Consider the following 20,253-nt stretch of genomic DNA (forward strand, 5'->3'; position numbering starts at 1 on the left):
AACAATTCCTAGCATCGTACTGGTGTTCAACAGCTACTTCCCAAACTACTTTAATAATATGACAGAGAGGAGAAGATGCTTTGCTGAGAGATTTGACGTTATAGGTCTGGTCTTCATATTCTCTGTTGTACCCTAGGACAAGCACCTTGCTACAAATCTGAAGAGGAGACTGGCACCCAGGAAGTCAGAGCAGAAAGATGGGAAAAACCTGGGTCCTTGATGATACCTTTCACCCAGCCCTGAGCCCATCCACACTCTAGATATCCTATTTATGAAATAAGACTTTTGCACGATGTTGGACTTTCTATTATATTACTTGAGGCTGGAAGCATCACAATGGATAGCATTTTAGAATAAGCTAACTTTGCAGCTATCAAATATGCTAGAAATTGCACATGTTTTATCAAGCCACTGACATTTTCCTCTAACAGAAGAGTAAGAGCAGGGATAACACATCAAATAAACCTTAGAAATAGGAATGATTGAATATTCAAATTGAAATGACATAATGGTACACGCTTCTAGCCCTTTTCTTTAAATGGGGAACTTTAGGCCCAAGGAAATACAAACGTTGCTCAGGGTCACTCAGCAAGTTTGTGGCGTATTGAAATTAGATCTCAGGGCTGGATCGGCTACCTCGTACTCTCTCTATATGGTGTTAGTGTCAGAGAGAGAGCGTGTGTTATTAAGAGTGGAGACCTAGGTATTAACACAACAGATTCCATTTCTGGGTGGTCATGAGTGCTTGCCCACCTAAAACTTCATAGAATCCTTCTCAACTTATCATTAACTTGAAAGGATTGTATAAGATTGAGGCATTATTATTTTATGTTTCATTTTATAGGAATATACAATGTCAACACTTCCAGTGTTGTTTATACATAATTAATAACTATAGGAACTTCAGGGATTTGAGGCTTTTTTAAGCAATAAATATGCCTCTGGTTTGTTTTACATGCTTTTCTGATTAATGCAGGAGGACCTGTGACACTTACTCATTTCATCCTATTTTAACTGTGAAATGTTTTAGCCTGCATTTTGGCTCTGAGTTTTCACACAGCACGGTTTCTGCACTCATAGCTCTTTGCCTAGTTAATGTTTAATGTCACTTGTATTCTTACACCTCTGGATATTAAGCTACAGAAAGGTTTTTCAGTGCTATAAATTATAGCTTCCATCAGAAGTGCTGGTGGAATTAATATCCCAGATTAATGTAGGGCTGAAATCTAAGTGGATAGCACGTTAAAAGGATGAACAAAGATTCATGCACTCTGGTTCGCAGCCTAAATGAAAGGTCAGGGAGTCGAGCCTTTGGGTCAACACATTATGTTTAGGAGGGTTTTCCTCACCCACAAATCTAACGACCCATTAGATCCTGACTATCCACTGGCCACTCCCACACTAGTTCAGTCAATAAACATTTATAGAACTTAATCTATGCCCACAGTATGCAAGAAACTGGGGAGCATATTGGCAGGTGTAAGGGGCAGGGGACCAAGGAGTGGCAGAAATATAACAAGGAATAACACAGCAGCCCTGGCCATGAAGAGTGTGCAATCTAATGGGTGAGGTAGCTCATCAAGTAATGACAGCATATTATGGCCGGTGATATAGGAATGGCTTGACCAAAGTACTTTTGAATGTGGACGCGTGTACAGTTGGCCTTGCGTATCCGTGGGTTCCGTATCTGTGGATTCAACCAACTTCAATTTTAAGTATTTGAAAAAAAATTTCAAAAAGTTCCAAAAAGGAGAATTTAAATTTGCCACAAGCTGGAAACTGTTTACAGAGCATTTACATTGTATTTACGAAGCGTTTACATTGTATTAGGTATTATAAGTACTCTAGAGATGATTTAAAGTACATAGGAGGATGTTCATAGGTTATATGAAAATACTATGCCATTTTATACAAAGGATTTGAGCACCTGTAGATTTTGGTATCCCCGGGGGTCCCTGCAGATAGCGAGGGACCACTGTACATTTACTTAGGTCTTCTCTGAGAAAGTGACATATAAGCTGGGTATTTAAAAGATGAGTAGAATTCTGTAGGTGGAGAAGCGAAGGGAGAAAGGGACTATTTCAACCAAGAGAACATAATTTGCAAAGGAATACTAGCCAGAAAATTGTTGTTGAAGTAACCATGAGTAAGTAGTTCAGGAGGTCTGGGGGTGGAGGATATGCATGGTGAGAAATCTAACTGAATATTCTAAATGATAAAGGGCTGACAGAGTGATGGCAGGAATGCTCACTTAATCCGTTCCCAGCATTATTTAAAGCTCAAGGCTTCTTTCCTCCTCTCCATGTACATTGCTCAGCTCTACATGTGGATCAGTCATAAGTCATCTGGTCAACCTAATCTGCTGTCACTGGGCAGTTATACATGTGCACACACGTCAGTCACAAAAGATCTCCCTTCTATTATATACAAAGACTAAGAGGTGACATTTCACCACTAAGAAGCTCCCAACTGAGCCGTGTTGAAGCTCGTATTTATAGCAATGTAAGGCCAATAATAAACATGATATTGCCATACAGGTAGGGTAAGGTGAAAGAGACTCTACAGTTGAACATAAGTGCATGTTTATTTCAGCTTCCTCTTTATTAATAAGTTTATAGCATAGAGTCGTTTATTATGCATGTATTTCACCATTTAACAAATTAATCTCCAGGATTCTTTCTTTTGGTGTCCCTGCTCTCCCCACCAAAGTGAGGCTCACAGTAATTGTTGCCTGAGAAGATTATCCATGAGTTTAGGTCTTGGTAATGTTAATGGTAGAAAAGGAGCTGTCATTTTTCTTGCCATTAGAATGACTAAGGGATATTTGACTCAGTTTCATTTATAAATTAAACCTAGTGTTTAGGAAAAAGAGTTGGAGAAACCAAAGATAGTTTGAGTATTTACGCTCATCTCATATCATCAAGGATTTAAGGTATTGAACACACATACTGATCCATGAAATACTGAAACAACCCACTGAAGGGAAATGCAGAGTCCCTGGAATCCAGTATATTTAAGCCCCAGTCGCACATATGTGTAACGTATACTTTCCTCTTTGAGGTCACTGCACGTAAAGAAATATAGACCCTGAGAATGAAAGAAAAATGACATTAGAGCTCATCTAGCCTAACCCAGAATGCTGTACTCTTCCTGGAGAGCATGTGGAAGAGTGAAAGAGTACTTAGCAGGGGTCAGAGGACCCCTGGGTTCTGGTCCAGGATGTGGAACTTAGTTGCTACTGTATCTTGGGCAAGTTCCTTCACCTCTGTTTACCCTCACATCACAGAAGTCTGTTGGGCACAAATTAGAAAATACATATGGACTCCCTATGAGGAGTTGGAGATGAATCATTATACTATCATTATCACTTCAGTAAGAGCATTATCACTATGAGAATTCTCGATCGTTTAACTAGAACTAGACTAAAATTTAGCTCTCTACTCTCTGTAGTCAAATGTTTTCCGTGCAAACTTTGGAATAAATAGATGGCACATTTTTGATGTGCAGAAGTGTTTTCAAATGCTTTCTGATGCCATTTGCATGTAAACAATTTATCTGCTAATTACAGATGAGTTATTCGTTATTAAAATAAGCCCTACAGGGCTTACATTGGACAGTATTTAAGTGGTTGCTTTCACTTACTTAAAAATAATCGTTATGTATTTCTTCAAAAATAGTTAATTTCTGACTTTATGTTTTACCAATTCGCTTGTCCCCGCCTTGTACCCCATTCTCCCCGAAATGGTCCGAATCGATGAAGCTTTAGTGCACCGGTTCAGCCAGTGCTTGACACAGCTTTTAATTCTACAGTCTGTGAGCTGTCGGTCGTGCCTGGGTCCCTGTTGGCCTGTGATGAACATTACAGACACATGAGCAACACCCCAAGGCAATGACTGTTTATCCATTATAATTACAAGGAGCAATAATAGATATGTTGAACAAATCAGCATATAATAAAAAACGTCATCTATTTCAGATGTTCAGCTGTGGTGTTCGCATTTACATTTAATGTGATTATCTTGCTCGATGAATTCCTTTTCAATGTTATAGTGACGCCTTACCCTGAAGACACAACTCAAGGTCAAGGTGCAGAGGAAAGAACCCTAGACTATATGGGTATACTGAGTTCAGTCCGATTCCTTCCTCTGTGTAACACAGAGAAAGCTGCATCACCTCTCTGGACCTCACTTTGCTCATAGATATAAGGTTGAACGTGAGAATCTCTCAGGGTCACTTTCCAGTCCTATCTCCCGGTTTACTTTTTTTTTTTTTTGCGGTACGCGGGCCTCTCACTGTTGCGGCCTCTCCCGTTGCGGAGCACAGGCTCCGGACGCGCAGGCTCAGCGGCCACGGCTCACGGGCCCAGCCGCTCCGCGGCACGTGGGATCCTCCCAGACCGGGGCACGAACCGGTGTCCCCTGCATCGGCAGGCGGACTCCCAACCACGGCGCCACCAGGGAAGCCCTCTCGGTTTACTCTTGATGGGAATAGTGCTTTCATATCCCTCACCAAAGAGCCTTTTACACCTCTCAAATTTTCATATAACAGATAGAATATTTAGTTTCTCGTTTAAACAAACAAACAAGAAAATCAACAAACAATAAGCAAGATCTCAGCGGGGCAAATCATTAACCTCAGCTAATTCAAAAAACATCAGTATTTTTTCTAAAGCAAGAAGCCCACGTTTTAGCCCTTCCTCTGTCACTGACAAATTAAGCAACCTTGCACGAGGCACTGTAGGGGGTTTCCCTGGTGGTATTTCTTGAGTGACAGGTCTTAGGCACTCATTAAGATGCCAAGTGCTAATGTAATATGATATGATTCTATGCAAATGCTCTGTTATCAGTAAGTCAGGTGCTGGGTTAGGAACAATATAATCTCCCTTGGATAATTGAGGACTGCTATCTTATATTTGAGTTGATAATGAATTTTCTCTGTCGAGTGATTTTTCACATTTTTTTCAATTTTGATTCACTATATGATATAATTGAATTAGAAACTAATGTCCTTATATATTTTTTCCTTCCAAATTCTTTTTTACTGCCTCCAAAGATTCAATTTGACTGGGAAATGATTTTTTTTCTTATTTATTAGTGCATAAGCATCTTCCAAGAAATATATGTGTGTGTGTGTGTATGTATATATATATATATATATATATATATATATACGTTTATGAACGATGCAATCCATATTTTGCAAAGCATATTGGCATATGAGCCTTTTCTAAAAGATTTGTCTATAATATTATTTTCGTCTTCACTAACTAGCTATAATGGAAGCAGTTAATCCATGTTTGCTACTTTATTCACCACTTTGCAGTGTGTGTGTGTGTATGAAATGGTTGTACCTTATGGATTAGTTCTCGGCAGCAAAAGCCCACTTAAAATTTGTCATGCCCCGTGGTCCTGACAACACGTCAAGAGGAGGTGATTTAGGAAAACACAGATTGTTTGCTAATTCCTACTGTGAGTGGATTTCTTACTAATCATTTTTTTCCTTTGAACCTTCCTAAAATTTTCTTTAAAGGTAATTATTGTGTGGAAAGAATTTTTTTTGATTGAGGAAATGTTAGCTTTTTGGACCTCTCTCTTTAAATCTTATTCTTTTTTAAGGTATGTGACTAAAGTAAATTATTTAAAACTCACTGTTTTTTACAAAGCTGTTTAAATAGATTTTGGTATCTGCTCGTATAGTTAGAAAATTTTTCTTAGAATTTAGGCTTCTCATCTATTCCCTTATGTTTTAATAGATACATACACAGAGAATACTTCAGGTCTTTAACATTTAAATAATCAGCCTCCTTAAAATGATGGAAAATTGGGTCTTTGAGTTTTAATAATCTCATGAGAAGTAAGAACAAAATGAATGAAATTTTTAGTCTTTATTGGTCATAGAATCAAATATATTTATGGAATAAAATGAGATAGTGTGGTTTAATTGGGGGGCTTTATTAAATTACCTTAAACAGAACTTTAAAAGAGCTTGCTTAGTTTCTATTTCTTACATGCTATTTTTTAAAACTAGTAGATTTCAGGAAAAATAAACAGTTTCAAACCGTACTAGTATACTGTTCAAAAAAGGAATAAGTTCAGGTCCACTTTTCTCTTTATATGCTGATTAGATTGCAGTGTAGTCATTTCATGCAACCACTAATTTTTGAGTGCTTTGGGGATGCCCAGAATTACTAAAAGAGGTATCAAGGAAGGCTCTTGTCCTTAGGGAGCTGACACAGGAGTCTTGGTGAGATAAGACAAGTGCCCCAAAACACCTACAGAATATATGCATGTTAACTTTCAGAAAGAAAACCAAGGTAATGAACAATGTTGGTGAGATGTACAGAAACAATTTAAATAGGAAGTCAAATTAAAGAAAAAACAATCTACACTGAAGAAGAGAAAATGTGGTGAAGGAGCGGGAAACAAAAATGAGACTTTTGGGGCTGTTGGCCTAACTGGGACCTAGGACTGAAGTGGGGAACAGGAAAAGAGCTTTGAAAGGTCTCTGATGTTTGCTACAGAGGCGTTTGCATGTAACGCGATTTTGGTCACACTGTTAGATGCCAACCAAGTCACCTAAGCAGGTGAGGACTTACATGTTCTGTGTAAAGAAGAAAGTTTCTATTCAACTCCAGCTGTTATAGCCAAGGGTAAATGCAGATCCAGTGCGGCCAGATCTTCAGATCTTTCAGATGCAGCCAGACACCCAGATTTTAAAGAAATCTTAACCTTAAATATTGATTCTTTGTTACTACTATGTGAGCCAAGTTAAAAATATCTGCTAGCCTGACACAGCCTAAGAACGACCAATTTACAATTCTTTACAATGATAAGGAAGACTGGAAGGTTTAAACCTGAGAGTGTTACTGAACTCAGGTCCGGTGCTCGCCACTCGAAAATCAATAACCGACAGGCAGTTTTCGGTAGAAAGGAAAGTTGCTTTTAATCAGAATGCCAACAATCGGGGGAGATGGTGGACTCAGTGTCCCTCAAAAACCACCTCTGAAGATTCTGCTCGGCCATGAAAGTTTTTAAAGGGAAAAAGGGAAGTAATCGCAGTTAACCATTGAGATCGGGGGTCAGAGTCCTTGACATACCCCACTGTGCGCAGACTTGTCGACTCCCGACTCCTCCTGGCCTTTCCTTAGATGCTGTCTTGTTCACACGGTTTGTTCGCGAGATTACTGCAAGGGAAGCTAGGGAGGAGATCTGGTCATCTGTTGATTACTTATTCTTCATTTCTACTTCTTTGATCTATGGGAAGAACCAACAGGTTAGGCAAGGTATTGTGTGATCAAAAGACTTGAAAGGTGTGCTAGGGCTGGAGATCAGTGGAGCATGGGTGTGACTTGTTTAAGGTTACTAACAAGACAAAAGGGCCCCCCCTGTGGAGAGCTCTTTCCGACAAAAGCTGCTTACAAATCCCCACTTGTCAGAACATCTTTCTGTTTCTATGGGATTATGGGCGAAGGTCCGTCTTCTGTAACTTCTTCATGCTGTATAGGGAGCTGTATTCTTAGAGTGGAAGATGTCTACGTGGGTCTGTAACATATCTTTGCTGACAGTTTAGTTGCCCATTTACATATACCAGCAGAACAAGCTACAATTATTTTGATGCCCACAAAGATATAGATTATTATGAGCAATAGTGCTAATGCCATTCTCTTAAGGCTGTTCTTGGAATTGTGCTAGCCATAGACTCAGTACTGATCAAGATGGAGCACCTTATGTCATGGCTGCAGCCTGGTCATCATGCAGTTAGCATTTTCCCTCTGGTGGCAGTTACAGTATCTGTAAAACAACTCCGGAATGTGCATCAGACACTGAGCCTGTGACTCTATTGTGCTAATCGTTAGCTGCTTGACCCTGCACTTTGTGACTCAGGGAACCCTGGGAAACTTCAGCTTCTCTGTAAACAAGAGGCAGGGGACACGGAGAGGACTTCGTGGTTGGGGGGTGCTGCAGGGTTCTGCCTGGTTCCAATCCCCCTTTTCTTTGATACTCCTAAGGAGAATCTAGTTTAAGATAAATGTAAAAGAAGTGACAGAACGTGTATATTTTATTAGTTCACATTTGAAGATAAAAGTCATGCAAGAAGCCTATCCCAAGATTTTGAACTTGGGGTTCCTGGTTGATGGGGACAGAAAACAGCTTAGGGAGCAATGAGAACCAATTTATAATATATGTTCCTTCTTTTAGTAAGATACTAGAGGGATAACCTGAAGCTGGTTGGAGATTTTAAACTAATGAGAGAGAGATATAAATGTCAAAATTGATTAGGTACTTAATTGATCTCCTGTATAACCAATATATATTTGAACACATGCCTCTTTCACATATAGAAACCATTCAGGCACAACCTTGTATTTTTGCATTTGAGAAATATAGCAGGTTGGCTCATTTCCCAAGTACATATGATTCTGTGTTTACCTATGCAGATATCTGTCCATTCATGCATGCATAGAGTTGCCAGCTTTTACAAATAAAAATAAAGGATGCCCAGTTAAATTTGGATTTCAGAGAAACAACAAATAATTTTTTATATTAGTATGTGCCAAATATTGCAGGGGACTTGTTATACAAAAAAAATTAAATCATTCTTTGTTGATTTGAAAGCCAGGTTTAGCTTGATATCCTGTATTTTATTTGGCAACTCTACCCACTACCGCCCTCCCCCAGCAGCACGTGTAGATTTTCACTTAACCCCATTTTTGGTCCAGTCCCTCACCCTCACCCCAGCGGGGTAGCTGCTTGGCTGCAAGGGGTCAGGTGGGTCCTGGGGGGAGGGGCAACCTAGCTGCTTCTCATAGAGACCTTGGTGTGCCTGGCACATCAAGGTGCTCAATAAACAGTTATTGAATACATGCCAAATACCTTCAAATGACCTTTATTGAAAAGGTAACACACCCAGGCACTGTTGGGCTTAGGTGGAATAACAATGAAAAGGACATCATGCCAGGTCTCTCGTCTCTGATGTCTTAGAGAGAAGCCCAATCGTGAACTCCATGCTATATGTAATAAGAATTACAGGCCCTACAGGCTACAGGCATCTTGGGTTCAGATTCAGGGAAGCTAACCTTGTGACAGTGCCTGGGTCAATCCCATAAAACAAAGAATTGTCCTGCCAGAATGAGAACTTTGTGTCTGAGAGAAACTCAGGCTTGAGCCATCCGTGCCTCACCTGCAGAGCTGGGAGGATTGTCATGGGGCACAGGTGGAGGGGGATTGGGGAAAGGGGTTTCACAGGAAGGAGGAAGGTCCAGTGCTTGGGAGAAACACACGTCTTCTGTAATGGGGAAAGGTATCAGTGGGAGGCTACCAAGGACTTCGAATGTGGAGGTTGGAGAACTTTATGAAAATAATATTTAGAGAATATTTTTGCATTATGTCACTTGGGTTAACTCTGATGAAATATAATTCTCGCTATTAATTATGGGATCATTTCTGTACTACACTTGGCACTGCTACAGAGGACTTTTTTCTTTATTCATAGTGTTTATCTTCTAAAGTAAACTTAAAAAAAATTGAAGTCTAGCATACATATTAAGAAGTTCACACATCATAAGTGTGCAATGCAGTACCTTTTCACAATAGGAAACTACCCATGTAACAACCACCCAGTTCAGGAAAAAGAACGCGGCCAGCACCCCAAACCGGCCCCTGCCTGACTCAGTCACTGTTCCCCACTTTTCCCCCAAAGCGACCACCATGCTGATTTCTGTCACCACAGTGATTTTGTCAAGCTTTGGCGTTTGCATAAATGGAATTGCAGAGTATATGCTATTGTGTTTGCCTTCTTTTGCTCAGCTTGATGTTTGTAATATCCACTCCCGTTGCTTTTATAGCGGAAGTTTGTTGAATTCCATTGTCTTTATTATACCATTGTATAAATATGTCACAACTTATTTCTTGATTCTGTCTGGATTGCTTCCTGGTTTGAGCTTTTACAAATAGTGCATCTGTGAATATTCATATCAGTGTCTTTTGTGAGTATATTTATGCATTTCTGTGGGGCGTATACCTAGGAGTGGAATTGTTGGGCCATAGAGTATGTATATGTTCAGCTGTAATAGATACAGTCAAGCAGTTTTCCAGAGTGGTCGATTCCACTTACATATGTGAGAGTCCCATTTGCTCTACGTGAGGACAGAATTTTTTTTAAAAGGCAGTAACTTACAGGAGTAGGATACGATGGGAAAAAAAAGTATTGCCTTAAGAGAAACACTGCCTACTCTGTAATAATTTTATGCACGCTTGGCATACTTCAGCGTCTGTAACGAAGCTGATCACTTCCTTTTGTGAAATTTTACCCCTGTGCCTACTTGAACCTACTTCAGACCAGATAATGATGGTAAGTATCTACTGAGTCTAGGAAATTCACATTATCCCCAGAATATTGGGGCTATGGGAATAACTTACTTTGTAAGTGTATAGTGTTCCTTTAACTAAATCATAAAAATCATTGCTGTGTTATATGAAAAGTTTATGAGGTCACATGAATGCTTGCTTACTGTGCATATGGTGAGAGCTGTGCATTTCAAGTTAAATATAGGAGCAGTTCTGGCTGTAAAGAAGTAGTTTAAGAAATCAAGAGAACTATAAATGGCCATCTGCTCTCTTCTCCATTTTTATTTGCTGAATTAACCCAGTGAAATATTTTAATGAATAACGGGTTGATATTCCATCTGTTTGTTAATTTTTTCAAACTATACAATAATCCATCATTTTTACTGAGTGGAAACAATTTGCTACTTTGTAAAAATATTTTTTAAAAATAGAGGCAGTGTGTGTAATTCAACTTTCCATTAATTTCAAGTGCGTTTTAGAGATGGAGCTAACTGAGAGCATCTTTTGGGTCAGGGTGCTGGGGAAAGAATTTCAGTTCTTTGAGATCACAGTTCATATTGGGTGATGCATATCATTGTTTTATAAGATATGTGTGTTTGAGCTTATTTGAATAGAACATAGAGAGAACCTTTCTCTGTATAGCCAAAGGTTGCTGAGATGGAAATAGCATCAATGATAATACAACACTTTGGCAAAAAGAGTGTAAGGATTACTTCTTTAAAAATAATGTAAAACATATGTCACTATCGGAATGGAGCTTATGGCTTTCCAATTCTGTACTCAGTGCTACGAATCTAAAGCAAGTGGAGCATACGACTGTGTATATATGTATGTGTGAGTGCACGCAAAGGCACACACTTAGATTACAATTTCATTTAAGTATATTTTAAATTTGTTTCTGGGTTTTGTTTTGTTTTGTTTGTTTTTGCTTTTTTCTTTTGATTTCTCTTTAGTTGGCATGGCACACATTATATGCTTTCAGGCCACTTAAGGTTCACGTGTCCAGGAGCCGATGTCAGCTTAATGGCATCTTTAATGCCTGCTGTGCCACGTCCACAAGTAAATTCCCTGAAACAGGATTTGGCCAGAGGGTGCAAGCTGACATTTGGAGAATTGATGGATGAGGTGAAAGGTGGAGAAGAACAGGGAAAGAGCTTTAAAATAATCCAGTATTGACGATTTTTAACATTTCTACATCATTTACCAAATATTTTCTCTTCTGGTGGTTTTCTAGCTCAATCAGTTTTAAATAATTTATCAACAGATTTTTAAAAGCCTCTACTCCAGTTCTTATAGGTTTGGGGACCTGAGTGTATTCTTACCTATCAGTAGAGACATATTATTCCCTTTAAAGATAAGGGGTATTTTGTACAGAGGGAATGGAAAATAATTAGTAACGATGTTCCTGTGGATTATAGGAGCCTCTTCTACATTAATATTATTTTGAAATAATGACTAAATTCTGACAACATACCAATCACCAGGTCTAAAGTAGATGAACCATCTTAGAAGCACACGTTTTAGTCCCACCATATTTCACTTATAGCTTCTCTCTCCTGAGCAGAATGGATTAAAGCCGTAGCTTTTTATTTACTCCTTAGACCTGTCTATGAAATATTACATACTTATATTTTCGTAAGTCTCTTGGGCCTCACATATTGTTCATATGATCTCCCACAGCCACTTTTTCCCCATATTACTAACCAGAGTATCTAGTAAAATTGGCACTATTGTATCCCGATGCATAAAGTAAATGATATATTATGAAGTTTTTCAAGAGAAGGTTCCATTAAAATGTAAAGACCGGGCAAAAGAGAAACAAAAATTAAATGAGTCCGTGTTTTAAATGATTCAATATAAGAAGTCAAGGATTTCTGTTTGGAGGAATATGAATATAGAAACGTTTGGACAGATAGCACCGAACTGTAAAGAGAGGACTTCTCTGTGGTTATGCCTTGGAGGATTTTTATTTTTCATTTTTAATGTCCTTGTAAAGTTTAGTTTCAAAATAGACTATGAATGTTTCTGAGAACCTGTGGTCAGAGAGATGACAGTGCAAAATGTTTCTATGACCCACAAAGCATAAATAATAGATGGGTGTTTATTGACAACAATCCAATACAATGCAAATGCGTATGATGTGCATCTATGGTAGAGAACTGAGTCCATCATGGCGATGCCAGGAGCAGAACTCAGCTGACACTGCCTCCCAGTGTGTGCCAGTAGATTCCTCAGTAGGTCATGTCTGACACAGTTATGTATTTTCAAGATCATAGGGACATTTTCTTCAATGACAAAGAGGGAATATAACAGAGGAAAAATCATTATGTTCTATGAAAATTTTCCCATGAGGTTAGTGGAAATAATTCCATTCAAACATACTTTAATTTGAAATATACAACACTTTAATGTTTCTAATAAAATATGTTGATAGAAAGTGTTCTAGGAAGGGCAATACAGCCTTCTCCTTAAATCTTCAAGAAAGCATACACTATAGAAGTTCTTTTCCTTGCTCTGCTACAGAGCTCGTAGGTAAGCTGCATGATAGCAGATTTTCTGCTGTTCTTCACCAACGTATCCCTAGTGAGAACACAGTACAGGGCACACAGGCTCAGAGGCGGATCTCAGGACACAGACAGTAACATAAAGGAATGACTCTGGGCATGGATTCCGGCATCAGATAGCCTGGGTTTCAAACCCCAGTTCCTACAGTTAATGGCTTCTGTAGCCTTGGGGGAAATGACTTAATCTCTCCAAGCTTCAGTTTGTGCCTTTGGGGATAAAGTTAATGACCTCTAGGTTATTGTGAAAATTAAGATTTTACATATATTCAGTTCCATAAGTGGCAGAATTTGTGTTCCAAAGGAAAAAAAAAAAAGGTAACTATGTCATATACTAAAGCTTGAGCTCTTCCTGTCCCAGGTAGAATTATTTATTTTTAAGCAAAAATTTTGGATGGAGAATGAGGCTTACGCATGAATATCAAAAATACTAGAGAATCTCTCAGGGCATTAGTGATTTCCAGCACCCCCAATATGATATAGCTCTCAGAAATGCCAGGGACTGGCGTTATTCCCTTACGCAGTCAGTCACTGATAGCTGATTTATAAGTTAACTTCCTTTGTTCCTTTGCCTTAATTGTGTACCATGGTGTCCAGGAAGGAGAAATAACACAAGAAGCTTGAAATCCCTCTGAGAGTGACGTATGTTTATCAAAATCCATAAAAATTTTCGATTATACAATCTGTTCCATGAAAAAGCCTGTGTTGATTATCATGTTAATTAGAATACCTTCTACTCTACTGAAATGTCCTATACGATCAATATTTTACTGCCTTGTATCTCAAAGCACATAATTTCTAGTTTTCTGAAATGGAAGAGACAGATAGTACCAAATCTTTGTGTTATAGCCGGTTCCCCAGAGAAGCTTGTAGCTGTGCTAAAAAAAAAAAAAAAAGGGAAAAAGAAAATCTTAAGGCATATTGCCCGAACTATATACTGGGATATCATAGAGACATTTTCAACCTTATCATGTAAAGCTCAAGGGTATTACCTTCATAATCAACCAAAGAAACGTATTAGGCTTCAAAACAAAAGCAAAAAAACGGAGACACATCAATTCTCCCTTTCATTATAACTTTCTTTTCTTTTTCTGATTTACCTATCAATGTTTTATAAATGAAGGGAAATTTTTACATAGACATTTCATTTGATGAAATGAAAAATAAAATTATAAGATTAACATATTGTAAAGAGAGCACTTGATTGTTTTCGGATCAAAAGATTTGAAGTGATACACATGTTAATTTCATTTGGACAGAAATATTTTTATCTAATGCAAGCAGTGTGTTAGGAACTGTAGACCCACTGACATAAATAAGATATGATCTCTACCTTCCAAGAGGTTTCGGTCTATTTGATGAAACAAACAACTATATAAAATAGCTTAAGGTGAAATGGAATATGTGTGACAAAAGTACAAAGCCCAAAGCCACCTGCCAAGAAATACCAGAGAAGCCTTCATCAGAGAACTGGAAATCCAAGTTAATCACGGAAGGATTAAGTGACCTTTTCTTAGGCATACAAGAAGAGGAAGTACTTCCAGGAAAGGGAGTATCATGAAAAAGGCATCCAATTGTGAAGGTTTGGGGACCAGACAATGGGTCGAGCTTGGCTGGAGTAGAAAGAGCATGGACGAAATGCATGTGGTGTCAACAGGACCTTGAATGGAAGGCCCAGGGGACTTACTTTACAAAGTAAGCGGCGGCCACTGAGGATTTCTGAGGAGGAAAATGAGCTGACCTATGACGGATCACGCTTCCCCTTAGTTTGCGCATCTCAGTCGGTGGCAGCTTCATCCCTGCAGAAGCTTGGACCCCAAATCTTGGAGTCATCCTGGACTCCTCTCTCTCTCACCCAACATCCCTCAGTCAGGAAATGCTGGGGACTAACCTAGAAAATAACACGAACCTGGCCACATCTTATGTTCCGCTCCATCTTCATCAAGATACGTCATCACTCACCTAGCCTGCTGTTTCCTCACTGATCCTCCTGTGTTTACTCTTAACTCCTCGTCTTAGAGTTTCTTCTCTACACAGCAGCTATGGTGATCCGTTTACCACAAAAATCCAGCAGCGGGAAGCGGCGGGGTACCCGGGATCCACCGCTAGTGGGTCCAGGCCATGGGGCAGTCCTGGGCGGTGGGGAGCGCGGAGGCGGCGTCCGCGCGGCTGCCTCTCGGGCCAGGAACTGGCCTACGTGCTGGTGCTGGGTCCCGGGCCGCCACCGCTGGGACTCTTGGCCCGGACCTTGCAGCTTGTGCCGGCAGCCTTCCAGCTGCTCAACCTACTGGGCAACGTGGGGGGCTCTTCCTGCTCTCGGACCCCAGCATCCAGGCTGTGATGCTGGCCGGCCGTGGTCAGGGCCAGGGCTGGGCTTACTGCTACCAGTGCCAAAGCCGGAGGCCACTACGCAGCGGGCATTGCTCCGCCTGGCGCCGCTGCATCCTGCACCGGGACCACCACGGCCGCCCGCTGGGCCACCGCGTGCGCTTCCGCAACTACCGGACCTGCGTGTGTCTGCTGCTTCACGCCGCAGGCGTCCCGCTGCACGTCTGTGCGCTGCCGGGCCCTGACCCGTCAGCCCTGCTGCGAGCCCACACACCCCTGCACACCACCGCCCTCCGCCCGCTGCCTCGCAGGCGGTGTCTGCGGCGCCGTTCGCGCTGGCCTTCGTGACCGACACGTGTCTGGCGTGTGCACCGCTGTGCGCGGCTGGACTGCTCTTCCGTGGGATGTTGCTGCTGAGGGGCCAGACCACGTGGGAGTGGGCTCGGGGCGGCACTCTTACGACGTGGGCCCCTCCCGCAACCTGCAGGCGGCCCTGGGGCCCCGCTGGATCATTGTCTGGCTCTGGCCCTTCCTGGCCTCCCCGTTGCCAGGGGGACGGCATCACCTTCCAGACCACAGCTGATGTGGGACTCATGGCTTCCTGACTCCAGGAAGAGCGTGAGCTGTACAAGGAGTGGGGAACGGGAGAGGGGACTCATTTCAGACCCACCCCCAGCCTCAGAAGGGGCGGCAGGCTGGTACTTGATGCCTGCTTTCGGCAACTCCAGCCCCACCCGTAGCCTTGCCCTTGCCCAGCTTGGACTCCTAGTATCCAGGGCTTGGGCCCTGCGGCTCTGCCTCTATCAGTGGCCCCCGAGCACAGCGAAGGGTCTGGCAGGGGGCTGCTCGGCCTGCCCAGCTGCCCCTTTGCCAGGTTAATAAAGTGCCCACTTGGTTCTCTGACTCCCCCCATCTTTGTGGGTTTCTGGACCTTCACTGTTGCCCGGGCTGCTGTTTTTGGTTCCTCTGATTGGCAGGCCAATGGCCACTGAGCCTGCGCGTCCGGAGCCTGTGCTCCGCAACGGGAGAGGCCACAACAGTGAGAGGCCCGCGTACCAAAAAAAAAAAAAAAAAAAATCCAGTAGCATTACCCTTCCATTCTAAATCCTCCAGTCGTTTTTCGTTAAAATGTGAGCTCCTTCAAGGCCCTACGGGGCTCCTCTCTCTGTTCCTGCTCTGACCTGGCCCCTGGCCATTCTCCTCCTCACTGGCTTTGCTTCAGCACCTCTCCTTAGGCTCCTGTGGTTCTGTCAATGCTCCAAGCTGTCTTCCTCCTCAGAGCTAGTTCAGTTGGTTCCTCTGCCTGTGACACTCCTCCAAGATTTCCAGAGCTCCTTCCTCACTTATTAAGGTTTCTGCTCAAAAGTCACATTATCAGAGAGGCCTTCTGGGGAGACCACCTTGTATGAGCGAGCAAGGACCTCCATCCTCTGTTCCCTGGCCCCTCTTACTGTCTTCACAGCAGTAATCACCACGTGACCGATTACATATGTATGTGTTTTGTGTCCGTCTCTTTTGGGTAGAATTGAAGCACCTTGAAATGTTGTCAAGCATTTACTTATATCATACATTCCAGGCGCTCTTTAAAGAACTTTACAAATATTAACTCATTGAATACTCATAACAACCCATGACGTAGGTAATATTGTTCCCATTTTTATAGACTAGGAAATTGCAGCCCAGAGAGGTTAAGTAACTTACAGAAGATGTCACAGCTCATATGTGATGGAGCTTGAACTCAAACCCAGGTGGTCTGCATCCCTCACCACTACTAAGTTGTGCTGTCTTTTGAAAGCAGGGACTTTGTTTTGTCTGCTGTTGAGCTGGTACCTAGGACGTGGCCTGGCTCAGTATTCAATGAATAAATAAACTTTGACCACATTACGTTGAGGTGGTAGTACAGAATCTCTCCTGTGTTCAGAAACCAGTGGAAGTACAGAAAGATAAAAATCAGAAAGTTTGTTTCTGTTCAAACACCGTATACTATTTATTTTGAGAACACACTTAACTTTTTTTGTGTGGGCTTTCTGGATTTTTTTTAATCTGCCTGCATGATGCCATTTTCTATTAGAACACTGTTATTGTAAACTCAGCAGTAAATACTAAATATTCAATACTTGACTGCTTTTCTATGGTCATGTACTGAGTTGAGCAAAATAATCAAAAGAAAGCTTGTCTCTAAAAGTTCCTCTTTTTAATTTCACTGTGGGAAACAGTCAATAAAAAGATGTTTGATGAGGAAGGTTAGCTTTATCAAAGTAATCAAGCTTATCTTGATCATCACAAGTGCCGGGCACTGTGCTGTGCTGTGAGTACACAGATCCGTAAGGTACTCCTACATCTATGGAGTTCAAAGTCCGGGGAACTGTGATAGACTAGTAAGTAAGTACAAAGATTATTATTAGCAGGGGACAGCAGGAACATAGAGTTATGTGTTTGGAGAACTAGGCAAAGACAGAGAGGTGACAAGGAAGGCTCGATGGAGGAGAGGAAGTTAGGTGTCTTACGAGGCTAGCGAGTATTTGCAAAGCTGTCTCAGGTCTGGGAGTGACGTCCGGGGTGGGTATTGGTGATGATAGTGGGTTACAGGCTTCCCAGACAGAAAAAAAGCATGAATAATAGAAACTTCCCATGTTGTAAATCCTTGTTCAATTTGGTCTTTCACGGGGAAAAAGGTCTGTTAATTTGTGAGAATCCAATTTCTTATTAGCGCTATAAATAGCTTTAAGAATTTTGAAGGCTCAGAACTGCATATGTATAAAAATTGCTGACAGGAAATGATGTTATCATGTTATAGGCAGTTGAAAATGCATTTCCTTTTAATTATGAAAATGTGAGATTATGGTTTTATTTTTAACTTCTTCCTCTGAGAATTGACATTTTGTTACAGTTTTAGAAAGCAACCAAAGTTCTACAAACACTGGTTAAATTTTTGCTGACTTTCAGATTTGTTTCCATCTCAGATACATTTTTGTAATAAGATTATTCTTAACATTTGTTTATAATATATCTTTAAAATGTATCCAGTTATTTTATTTGTGGGTACAATTTGGCATAGATATTTTGTGGTATTCCATACATCTTGGGCAAGACATCTAGGTTTTTCTTTACAAAACTTTCACAGAATAACGTCTTAGGTTTTATGATCTTGAAAATTCCTTTTATCGGTATCATGCTTTCTGATGTACAAAGCCTGTCACTTTATCACTTTACCTACATTATATTAATTGATCCTAGTAATAGTTCTGTGGGTTAGACAAAGGGTAGCTACTTCAAGAATTCCACGTACAAATTCCTGCTTCTCTTTTTACTGGCTCTTCAAATGCATTGCACTCAGATTGCATTGAGAACATGTAATTCCAAAGAAGGTGTCAGGGCTCCGTGAAGATCATTGATCGAATGGCACAGTGAGAGCAATGTCGATGGACGGTGAGTCATGTGACCAGAGTTTCGATCAATCTTGGCCCTTTCATCACCCAGGCGTAGACACTGGACATCTCACTAGATTTTTTGGGGTCTCAGTTAATCACACGTGAAGATGATTTGGAAGGGAAGAGACTAAATCATCTCCATGGTCTCTCCTAGTTCAGAGTTCTGAGACTTGATGTGAACTTGAAAGTAAATGAAGCAGAATAAACACAACCATTAGAGGAATCGGTTAGAAGATTTCGGTGAAGCGTGAAAGTTTTAAGACCTTGTGACACCTGTGAAGTGCATTTGGACGTGTTATCCTAGGCATTCTGCAAATGGGCAGCATCTCCTCAGATGGAATGTACCAAAAGCTGGTTCCATGTTGGCCGTAGCACCATTTGATATATGTGACCTGAAATTTACTTGGTAAGGCAATTGCATCATTTAAGTGATCTGCTTCTAATAGGAATTTTTTATTTCCCTAATTATACTACACGAAAATTGTTGTTTTTCTGCTAACAACGTTAAAGAGAATTAAAATAATTATTTTCAGATATTGTAAATTAATAGAAATACAGTTGACACTGGGAAGAAAAACTGGCTTTCTTGTTTGGGTGTTTTTTTTTTTTTTTGCTAAAGAGTATTTTTTTCAACCATCTGCCTATGAAATGTGGAGTGAAAAATAAGTTTATAGAAGTCATTTTTAGAAAGCAAGAGTGGTATTAAATGTTGATATTATAGAGCATATATTTATTTTCTTATGAAATCTCTCTTATGTGAAGGTAGCTGTATCCCATGATCATTGTTGGGAATTCATTGTTTTCTTGTGCACTGATCCATAAGGTAGATAATTGACAGGAGGTTAGAGCTAAGATTTATTGCCACTGATGGTACATTTTCTAGGAAAATGCAGAACTTTCTTTTATATCATTTTAGATCAAAGGCAAATTTTATTACCAGCTCCTCAGAAAATCACTGGTTCCTTTTCTAAAAATCTGTGATCCTATTTGGAAAAACTCTTAATTTCTTCTCATTATCAGAATCGCCATCAATTCCCACTCTTTGAACAATTCCTGTGTAAACTCTACTGCACACAAACCCTGCCCAAGAACCTCTGCTCCTGGAAGCAGAAAATCTTCTAACAAGGGGCCGATATTCACATTATTTCTTAAAAACTAGTCTTTTATCCAATACAAAGATCACTATGTGAGAAAACTATGGAATCTCTGACCATCCATTCTTATAGATTGCACACCTATCAGAAGAAGAAGTCCATGAACCCAAAGCTCAAATTATTTTTCTTTCTCTGAGATGAATTACTAGATAGTTGTATTAATTCTATTTCCTTTCTTCAAGTAGAATAGAAAGAGGATAATGTAGTTGGCTAATTCTTTGAATAAGTATCTTATTAATTTGTGTATCTTTGGTACCTAGTAAGTGTCAATAATTCTTTGTTGAATAAACAAAGAGCCCCCTAGGCTTCCAACCAAAGAGCAAATACACAGGTTGTTTACTGCAGAATAATCCACGAGATACTAATGGCAAAAGGATCATCTTTTCTCTCTGTAAATACATTCGAGTCATTCAGAGTTCAGAGTGAACTAAAG

At 40.5% G+C, this 20,253-nt stretch overlaps 1 protein-coding gene and 1 pseudogene across 2 annotated transcripts in view; both read left to right on the forward strand.

The window, feature by feature from the left end:
* The window catches only part of HS6ST3 (heparan sulfate 6-O-sulfotransferase 3), a gene marked incomplete at both ends in the record, with an annotated part of 650,046 nt that overhangs the window by 441,350 nt on the left and 188,443 nt on the right, over window positions 1-20,253 (forward strand). The window lies entirely within an intron of this gene.
* On the forward strand, window positions 15,029-15,840 carry LOC309974801 (putative palmitoyltransferase ZDHHC24; annotated as a pseudogene). Its single transcript has one exon. The product of its transcript is annotated as a putative palmitoyltransferase ZDHHC24 (transcript).

The sequence above is a fragment of the Leucopleurus acutus genome (genome assembly GCF_964270905.1).
Source record: "Leucopleurus acutus genome assembly, chromosome: 18".
In the NCBI taxonomy this organism is placed as follows: domain Eukaryota; kingdom Metazoa; phylum Chordata; class Mammalia; order Artiodactyla; family Delphinidae; genus Leucopleurus; species Leucopleurus acutus.